The sequence below is a fragment of the Akebia trifoliata genome, chromosome 11 (assembly GCF_017979445.1).
Source record: "Akebia trifoliata isolate Shusen 1 chromosome 11, ASM1797944v1, whole genome shotgun sequence".
Classification (NCBI taxonomy): Eukaryota; Viridiplantae; Streptophyta; class Magnoliopsida; order Ranunculales; family Lardizabalaceae; genus Akebia; species Akebia trifoliata.
The window spans coordinates 6511763-6521895 of NC_141385.1; the positions used below are offsets into that span (position 1 = coordinate 6511763).

Below are 10133 nucleotides of genomic sequence, written 5' to 3' on the forward strand. Positions count from 1 at the left end.
AGGATTCTACCCAAATTTTGCAGCGACTTGGCTGCTTCAAAGGCACACCCAAAAAAGTATGAGAAAGATAAAAATCTAAAAAAATTATTTTTAACCATTGAATTTTAATTTTAAATTTCAAAGTTTTCTGACCGTCAAATTTTCAAAACCTCGATCAAACCTACAATTTTTTTTCCCCATTTTTTCTGAATTTGATCTACCCTCTTACAAATCAATAGAGAAGCAATTTTTACAATATTTTCTATACTGTCAATTGCTTGATAGAGAAGTGCATCTGTCTTGGAAGTACTTAGTGATGTTGACGTCTAATTCTTTTTCTGTTTTAGATAGTCAAGTCATTGTTCCTCCTGAGTGATAGAGGACTTGACTTGTATTTTTCCTCAGCTTTGGCCTTTTTTTATTAGGGTGGGGCGCTTTATAACCCCTGCTTACCGATAAAAAAAAATAGTATGGACACAGCTTCAAAGTCTAAGCATGTACAGATAAACAAATGGCCAATTAGAATGTAAGCACAACTAGTAGAGCAAGTAAAGACACACCAACAAATGTTGCATCCGAACAGGTAAATACATTGGAACAATTCCAATTAATGGAAAAATATGTTTGTCCTCTTTTCTACTATGGCTATAGTTGTTAATTTCAAGGAAGGGAGAGACCAACCCATGCAACCATGAATATTCCACGTAAGAGAAAAAAAAATTAGAAACATATTAACAAATGAAATGCTCTATTAACTAATTCAAAAGATCATCTATTGCAGAGAAACCCAATTATCTCTCTCTATCTCTAAATTATTTAGCAATTTAAAGAGAAGACAGTCTATATAATTCTCAAATGGTTACTAAATTAACACAATTATCAAAACAGAACACATCATAAAAATGTAAACTTTCATGTAGAAATCACAAAATTTGTAAGATTTGAAACCAAATTACCTTATGTAATGTAATATTCCCAAGCCGATCTGAAGAGGCAGTCTTGAACAATGCAACACAATCTCCAACCCGATGAAGGAAAACCCCATCACAAATCCTCTGCAAATTCTCAAAAATTGGCTCAAACACCAAAACTGTAAACCTCATTGCAGCAACAGCTACATTCGCCATTCCTTACTTAAGAATTTGAACTCCCTGACTTCCCACAAGAAACGGGGGAAAAAAAAAAAAACTCATACTAGGTTAAGAATCCAGATCGTGTGCACCCAGGGTACAAGAATTGAACCCTCCTCCCACACCTCAATACATGCCACGTTAGCCACATTTTTGAGGAATTAAAGCCTAAAATATCACCTTTTCAAAATTTCCTTTAAATGTGGCTAACGTGGCATGGATTGACGTGTGGGAGGAGGGTTTCATAGGATCCGGACTCGTAGGTTAATGTGTTGGGATCAGTTGATTCTTAAAAATGACTAATGCAAATAAAACATGATCTCAAGTTCCCAACCCTTTAAATACAAAATTCAACTTATAGAGATTTATCCTCGGGATAAGTATCTCCAAAAAAACACATGATTCCAACCCTTTAAACACAAAATCCAATGGTTGAGATTTATGAATATCTTGATAACACAAATCTTGGAGATACTTATCCAACGGATAAATCTCAACCATAGGATTTTGCATTTAAAGGGTTGGAATCATGTGTTTTTTTCATGAGTCATTCGTACGATTCAACCATTGGATTCCTCATCTTCACTTGAGGTTTCCTTTTACTTTTAAATTGTTTGGTTGTCCCCTCAATATTTTTGTGAATATTTGGTATGCCTCCTTATATTGTCAAACCCAGGACATGTCCTCCTTGACCTTGCTCTTTTTTGATCTACTAATGGAAAATAACCTCAATTCCCTCATCATAATTAGGATGTAGATGAATAATTTTTGAGAAAGAGAGTTTTTAAGTCAATTTCTATTAATTTATAAGAGAAGACTGAGGTCAACAGTGGAGAGTTTCAAATATTTATCATAAGGTGGAGATGCCACATGAAAAGAGTGGGGTTTCTATAAAAAAAAAACTTTGAAATGGCTTTTTCCTTGCTTTTAATTCCTTGTACTCCCAACTAGTTTCAATGTGTTTTTGTTCAAATCCTAAGGTACCTAGAACCAGACTCATATTTTTTTTTTTTAATTCTAGTTCTTGTCAGCTCAGATTTCGATTCTAAATAAGTGGAATCGAAACAGTTAAGAACTATGGTAACCCACAGTCGATTCTTTTGATTCTCAAGAATCGAATGAAACATAAAACATTTTGAATCATTGTAAAACATGTCCTTTAAAAAAAGGGGGGCGGGGGTGAATTAAAAAAAAAAAACCTAATTAAATTAATATTTTTAAAAAATGAAATAATTTTTTCGAAATTATCAAGAAAAACTTAAAATGCCACTTCAAGTGGCATTTTTCCCATTTACTAAATTACTCCCCAAAAGTGTCCTTTTTTCAATTTCTTTTGTTCTGAATGGAAAATATTTTTTGAATAAAAAATATTATATTCAAAAAATAATTCTAGTAAAAATATTTTTAATGAAAATAGATATTTTTCACATCTTACCAATATTTAGCATTTTTTAAATATATAAAAATTATTATTATTTTCCTTCATCCTCTGTCCTCTACACCCTTAAAACAAATATATATATAGGGAGCAGTTCGGCAACCATAAAGTTTGCCAACATTTTTTGTAAATCACTTTTGATGGGGTTAGAAGTTTTGGAATGGGCTGATTTTTTGTGAGGATGATCTCTATGGTGAAGAGATCATCCTCACCAAAAATCAGCTCATTTTGAAACTTCTAACCCTAGTTTACAAGTTCAAGAATCGTGGACCATCCAATTTTTGTAAATCACTTTTGATGGGGTTAGAGGTTTTGGAATAAACTGATTTTTTGTGAGGATGATCTCCTCATCATAGAGATCATCCTCACAAAAAATCAGCTCATTCCAAAGCTTTTAACCCATGTTTTGAAAAATGTTTGGCAAGATGTTTGGCAAACTTTAGAACTGCTGAACCGGCCCCATATATATATATATATTCAAGGGCCATATGAGAAAACTTTCGTTTTTCAAAATAAGGGTTAGAGGTTTTGGATTGAATTGATTTTTTGCAAGGATGGTCACTATGATGAGAAGATTATCCTCACAAAAAATCAGCTCAATCAGAAACTTCTAAATCCATCAAAAGTGATTTACAAATTAGTGATAAAATTGATAAAAAATCGACGGTCCACATTCTAAATCACTTTTAATGGGGTTAGAAGTTTCAGATTGGGCTGATTTTTTTTTTTTTTTGGATGATCTTCCCATCATAGAGATCATCCTCACAAAAAATCAGCTCAATCCAAAATTTCTAACCCATATTTTAAAATTTTATTTACCGTCAAAAGTTTTCTCATATGTTTTCTCATATGGCCCTTGAACCTGACCCATATATATATATATATATATATATTGATAAATAACATTGTATTCATTAAAAAAACCAAATCGGTCGAGTTGACCAACTTGGGAAGACCTTACACAATAGCGCTACTCACGTACAGATCCGCAAATCCCATCCCACTTGTACAAAAAGTCCTCAAAAAACAGACCCCTAAGCTCCTTATACACCTTAGACCAACAAAAGATAAAACCCAAGATAAACATGATCGTGTCTAGACAATCTTTTTGTTTTCCTTCGAATATACGCTTATTCCTTTCAAGTCACACCCCCCAACAAATTGCAAAAGGCGTAATATTCCAAAGCAATTTCTTTGTGCCACCAAACGAATAGCCCACTGACGACCAACCAATGAATAAATCCTTAACTGATTCCGGTAAGCATGTTGAAACCCCATATAAGTTAAGAAAATGAGTCCAAATCCCATGCGAGAACTTGCAATGAATTAAGAGGTGATCCGATGATTCTCCATTTTCCATACATAGCACACAACAACTTGCCCCCACTCCATCCCCGTCGCATGAACAAATCTGTCGTTTGTATCCTTCCTAGAACCGCCGTCCACGTGAAGAATGCAATTTTGCTCAGCACCTTTGGACCCCAAATTGAGACATGAGGAAAAGACGAGTCCCCATTATTGTACAAAGATTGGTAAAACAAGCGTACCGAGAATCTTCCATCCTTGCTTGCTATCCAAACTCTTTCATCTTCTCTTCCCGTACGGAGGTCGATACTTGAAGCCTCACCAACTAACCTACCAACTTCTTGAAGTTCTAAGTCATCAATGTCCCTTCGAAGTCCAAGATCCCATTCCACACCTCCATCCATAACTCTTCGGACAGATGTGATTGGTTGCCCTTTCTTCGAGGAAATGGAATACAAGGTTGAGAAAGTCTCCATTAGAGGTCGATTACCACACCAAGTGTCTTCCCAAAATCTTACTCGATTGCCTTGACCCACTCTGAATTTTATTCTCATATTGAACAGTGGGATGATCCTCATGATACTCTTCCACAGCCCGCATCCATATGGTTGTCTGGTTGATTCACTTGCCCACCCTGTCCGACTCAGCTTATACTTACTTTCTATAACTTGTCTCCATAAACTGTTCTCCTCGTTCCCAAACTTCCACAACCACTTGCCCCTCAAAGCCACATTCATCTCCCCGAGTCTCCTAATGCCGAGGCCACCATGTTTCTTAGATGAACAAATCTGTTTCCAATTCACAAGATGATGGTTTCTGTTCCCAATTCTGTCGTGCCACAAAAAATTACGAAACAACTTGTCTAACCTTAGTTCTACACTTCGAGGCATTGAGAGAAGAGAGAGAAAGTATATTGGAATACTAGAAAGGACACTTTTAATCAAAGTTAGTTTACCTCCCTTTGAAAGATAGTTGGTTTGCCACATTGCTAGTTTCCTTTCGATTCTTTCCACTATCGGGTCCCAAATCGCCACCCTCCTATAGGGGGCCCCCAGAGGCATCCCCAAGTATGATGAAGGAAGACTACCCACCTACCAACCCAACGATGCTGCCAAAAGGATTGTACATCTAGCGAAGCCTACCGGGAACACCTTACTTTTTCTCGTGTTAACTGGAATACCGGACATCGCTTCGAAGCAACACAACAATCCACCTAGCCTCCTTGTCTGATCTATGGAGTCATCCAAGAAGATTAGAGTATCATCAGCGAATTGGAGATGTGAAATGGTAACCGTGCCTGCCCCTGCTGAAAATCCTGAAAGGGTTCCACTCGCTACCCCTCTATCCATCATCTTACCAAAAGCTTCTGCCACTATGATAAATAAGAAAGGTGATATGGGGTCCCCTTGTCTAAGGCCTCTCGAGCTCCTAAAAAAACCGTGAGGAGTTCCGTTCACCAAAATCGAGTAAGATGGGGAAGTTACACACGCCATAATCCATGTAACCCATTTCCTACCAAAACCCATCCTCCCTAACACATATTCCAAAAATTGCCAATTGACGCGATCGTAGGCCTTCTCAAAATCAACCTTGCACACCACACCCGCTTTTCCCGACTTCAGTCTAAAATCAATGCACTCGTTTGCGATTAGAACTCCGTCAAGAATCTGTCTCCCTTTGACAAAAACGCTTTGATTGCCCCCTATTATCCCTTGAATGACCCCTTTCAATCTTCTAGCAAAGATACTCGTGATGATTTTGTAACTAGTGTTTATCAAGTTGATAGGCCTCAGGTCTTTAATATCTTCAGTTCCCACCACTTTTGGAGTTAAAGCGATGAAGGTACAGTTGGAATCACGATCCAGCACACCCTCTCTAAAGAACTCATTAATCAGGGCAATGAAGTCACACTTGATGACCTCCCAACAAGTTTTGTAGAACTCTATAGGGAAACCATCTGGTCCCGGTGCTTTATCGCTCTTCATGCATGAGATGACATCCCATATCTCATATTCTTCAACAGGTCTTTCCAACCATTCGCCCTGTGCCTAAGATATTCTATCAAACTGCAACAAATCAAGTTTCGGTCTATCTCCAACTCCATCGGTGTACAGATCCAAGTAAAAGTCTACAATCCCCTTTGCCGCCGCCTCCTCCCCTACCAACCACTCCCCATTCACGCACAACCTCGTGATGCGATTGTTTCTATCTCGAGCATTGGCCATGCAGTGAAAATATTTTGTGTTACCATCCCCTTCTGTAAGCCATCTAATTCTGGATTTCTGCCTCCAACTGATCTCTTCCATAAGTGCCATCCGCTGATACTTCTCGCGAAGGTTCAATCTCGTTGCCCTGTCGTTTATCGAGATCGGATTCATCTCCTCCTTATGATCTAAATCTTCGATTCTCAAAAGGATGTCCTTTTTCTGTGCATCCACTCTACCGAAGGACTCTTTGGGTCTCGTTCCCCACCCTAAGCTTTACCCTACACTTTAACAAATGTGTTTTGTCCTACATGAGTTGGAAGTTTTGGAATAGGCTGATTTTTGGTGAGGATAATCTCTATGGTGAGGAGATCATTCTCACCAAAAATCAGCTCATTCCAAAACTTTTGACCCTATCAAAAATGATTTACAAAAAATGGACGGTCCACGATTTTTTAACTTGTAAACATGGGGCTAAAAATTTCGGATTGGGCTGATTTTTTGTGAGGATGATCTTCTAATCATAGAGATCATCCTAACCAAAAATCAGCTCATTTCAAAACTTCTAACCCATATAGGACAAAACACGTTTGTTAAAGTATAGGGTAAAGCTTAGGAAGTTGAACATTTCCATATATATATATATATATATATATATATATATATATATATATATTATTTTTGTATGTATTTAGATTTTTCGTAAAAAATTAATAATTAATACAATTAAAAAAAACTAACACCACTTCTTACAACTCTATATTTAAACTTAATATAATTAAGGTTATTTTGGTCAAAAATAAGAAAATTGTAATCCCACAGCCTATAATCAAGTCGTTGGATTTTACAAATAATAATAATTATTTTCTTTTATCATCTATCTTCTAATTCCTTAAAACAAAAACACTTTTTTTATATACATTTTTGTATGTATTAGTCAAAAACAAGAAAATTGTAATCTCACAACCTACAATCAAGTTCTTTACTTTTGACAACTATAAAATATCTCACCATCCTTATATTCACGTTAGTTAGTTTTATAAAATTCTAAAATAATTCAAAATTACCTTCATTAATATTTAAATGACAAAAGGCCCTTACAAAAATTGAATAAATCCTCAGTGAAAAATATCAATTTAAAGCTTTTGTTTTATAGTTCATAGAATTTCATCCTCTACAACCTCGTAGGATCAAATCTTGTTTTTTGAATGTCACAAGGTGAGGCCAACGACCCTTAGTAAAAGTTGAAATCTTAATAAGTTAGTAAGGCTAGGGACTCCATAAAATATCCCACCATTCCTAGATGACTAATTTTGGAATGGCACAGGGATGTACACGAGGGACACATTTGATGTGGTCAGATGATACATAATGATAAGTTATAATCCGTGGGCTCTTTAGAACTTTGATGAACACAATAGCAATTCATTGGAATCAAGGTAAGGCAGAAAGACATGTATTTGTTTGTAAATTTATTAGGCTGGATGACACTAAGAAGCTGAAATTTTAAATTTTCAACAAGAAAGTGAGCATCTCCATGGAACCCAGCTCAACAATGTGGATAGAATTATCAACTCGACCACCTCTCAAGGGGGCAATGCTAAAAGACTACTTTGAGGGACTCCCAGCGTTTTTCTTCTGAAAATATTTGTACAAGAGCTCTATGGATGGAAAAAAAAAAAAAAAAAATTAGATGAATTACTTAACAAACATAGGAGATTGATTCCCAAGATCGGGCTTATAAGTGATACACACAATGTTAGCCAATTAATGTTTTTCATGTTTGTGAATGAATGTCAAGTTTTTCAAGAAATAAAAGAAAAGAACACTTGTTAATGCAATGAAGACAACTAGATTTAAATGTCAAACAAAATCATATTTCTCCAAAATAATGGAGAAACTGTTGTGATATAGAATAGAAAGCTGCAAAATCTTCAAGCTCTTTCGAACAAATAGAAGAAGACCATAAAGAATAACACTTGCTAAAGCAATGACAACAAACTGAAAAATGAAATATAGAATAGGCCACACTTCTTACCAACTTAGCTAAGTGAGCACTTCATCACTAATACAGTTCTTAGACAAAGTGTTATAAAACCCACACCATTTTACACTTAATAGTCCTTTGAGACAAGATCACCTGAAGAGTGATCAGCACAACATTAGGAGGTAAACTATAGTTAGCATCCACAGTGGTTGCAGTTGCCACATTAGAAGCTTAATTGGTAGGACTTCTTGACCTCCTTCTATAACCCTTTGTTTGCTTCAGTTCCAATTGATAAGAGTCATTGAAATTATCAGTAAGCAAATGAAGGCTTATAGAAGGAGGTCAAGAAGACCTACCAAGTACTACTAATATGTAAACAGAAGCCATGGGAGCAGAGCAAAAACAACCAAAAAAGTTAGAACCAAGTCTAAACTTCATACAAGCTCCCACCTAGACAGAATATGTATTGGCCTTTTACAAACTAAAAGATAGAACATGTATGGTGTCACTATGAAAAACCAGGTGTAATAACTGGAGATTTTATATTCTTTCATTGCAGTTCTAAGTTGTAAATTCAAAAAATGAAAGTTTAATTATAAAGATGATGTCACATATTACACACTTACTGCGTAGGTGATTTCTTAAGCTTACCTGTGCCATATGACATCAACTAGAACCTCGTACATGTTGGACATCCACTTGGATCTACTGCAATCCAAAATGACATTTTTCTCATGGTCCAAAACATTCACTCAAAGACATTCTCATTACTAGATTTTGGAGAACCAATTGGATTTTCTGTTGAAACCCCAAAAGTAAGCCAACCTGTAATGGATTCTCGTAAAATCAGTTGGAGGGACAAGTTATAAAGTAAAATATAACAAAAGTTATAGTTACCTCTCCAAAAGTCTTGCACCATCAATAGTTAACAATATAAATTCCAACTCCTACAATCCTACACATACACAAATACACGAAAACATACATTTGCAAATTAATGCAAAAGCCAATAATGTCAGTTAATAAAAAGGAAATAATGCAAATGGATATTAGTACCTACAAATGGGTTAAGCTTGACGAAATTATAAAATATGCCTATAGAAAACTCAAAAAAAACTTAGGAACCTCTATCAAAATAGGTTATGTTAGATAATAAAGCCACTTTTGTTGGTTGAAGACAGTTAAGAAAAATTAAATTTGACAATTGGATAAGTTAAATATAACGACTGAATAAGTTAAATATAACGACTGAAAGTCAAATTTGGGAGTAGTTTAAGTGCTTTATTTTTAGTAACTTTTCAGTACACATGACATTGTGTCATTGGTTCATCACCTTAGCACATAACTTTCAAAACAACAAATCTTTGTTTATCCAATTTGATGTCCCGTTCCTATAATATAGGTAAGATGTACTACATGGCACGTTTTGTTGGTGGAGTGATTTTTTGCTCACAACTCAACAATCATTTGAAATGTTGTGTGAATGACATCAACAATTAGAAAGAAAATTTCTCTCTCCTACCTATAGTGAAAATAATAAAACTTTCTGATCTGATCACCTTGTGACATTCAAAAATATGATCCAATGCCTAAGATTTGTAGAGGAAAAAATTACATGAACTTAAAAAAATATATATATATATTTTTACTGTTGAATTTTATTTTTAAATTTGGGTGCTTGGTAGTCGTTTATTTTCAACACCTTGGTTCAAGTTTGAAATATATATATATATGGAAATGTTCAGCAACAAACATTTTGGCAAAACATTTTTCAAAATATGGGTTAGAGGTTTTGGAATGGGCTGATTTTTGGTGAGGATGATCTCTACGGTGAGGAGATCATCATCACCAAAAATCAGCCCATTCCAAAACCTCTAACCCATCAAAAATGATTTACAAAAAATGGACGGTCCACGATTTTTCAACTTGTAAACATGGGGCTAGAAGTTTTGGAATGGGGCTGATTTTTTATGAGGATGATCTCCTCACCATAGAGATCATCCTCACCAAAAATCAGCTCATTCCAAAACATCTAACCCATGTTTTGAAAAATGTTTTGCCAAAATGTTTGTTGCTGAAAGAGACCCATA

General features: G+C 35.4%; 1 long non-coding RNA gene across 1 annotated transcript; it reads right to left on the reverse strand.

The window, feature by feature from the left end:
• Positions 1-7730: 7730 nt before the first annotated feature.
• LOC147390610 (uncharacterized) lies at positions 7731-9036 on the reverse strand. Its single transcript, XR_015183222.1, has 2 exons — positions 8941-9036; positions 7731-8868 (listed from the first exon to the last, which is right to left on the reverse strand). It is a non-coding gene; the product is annotated as an uncharacterized LOC147390610 (long non-coding RNA).
• Positions 9037-10133: the final 1097 nt, after the last annotated feature.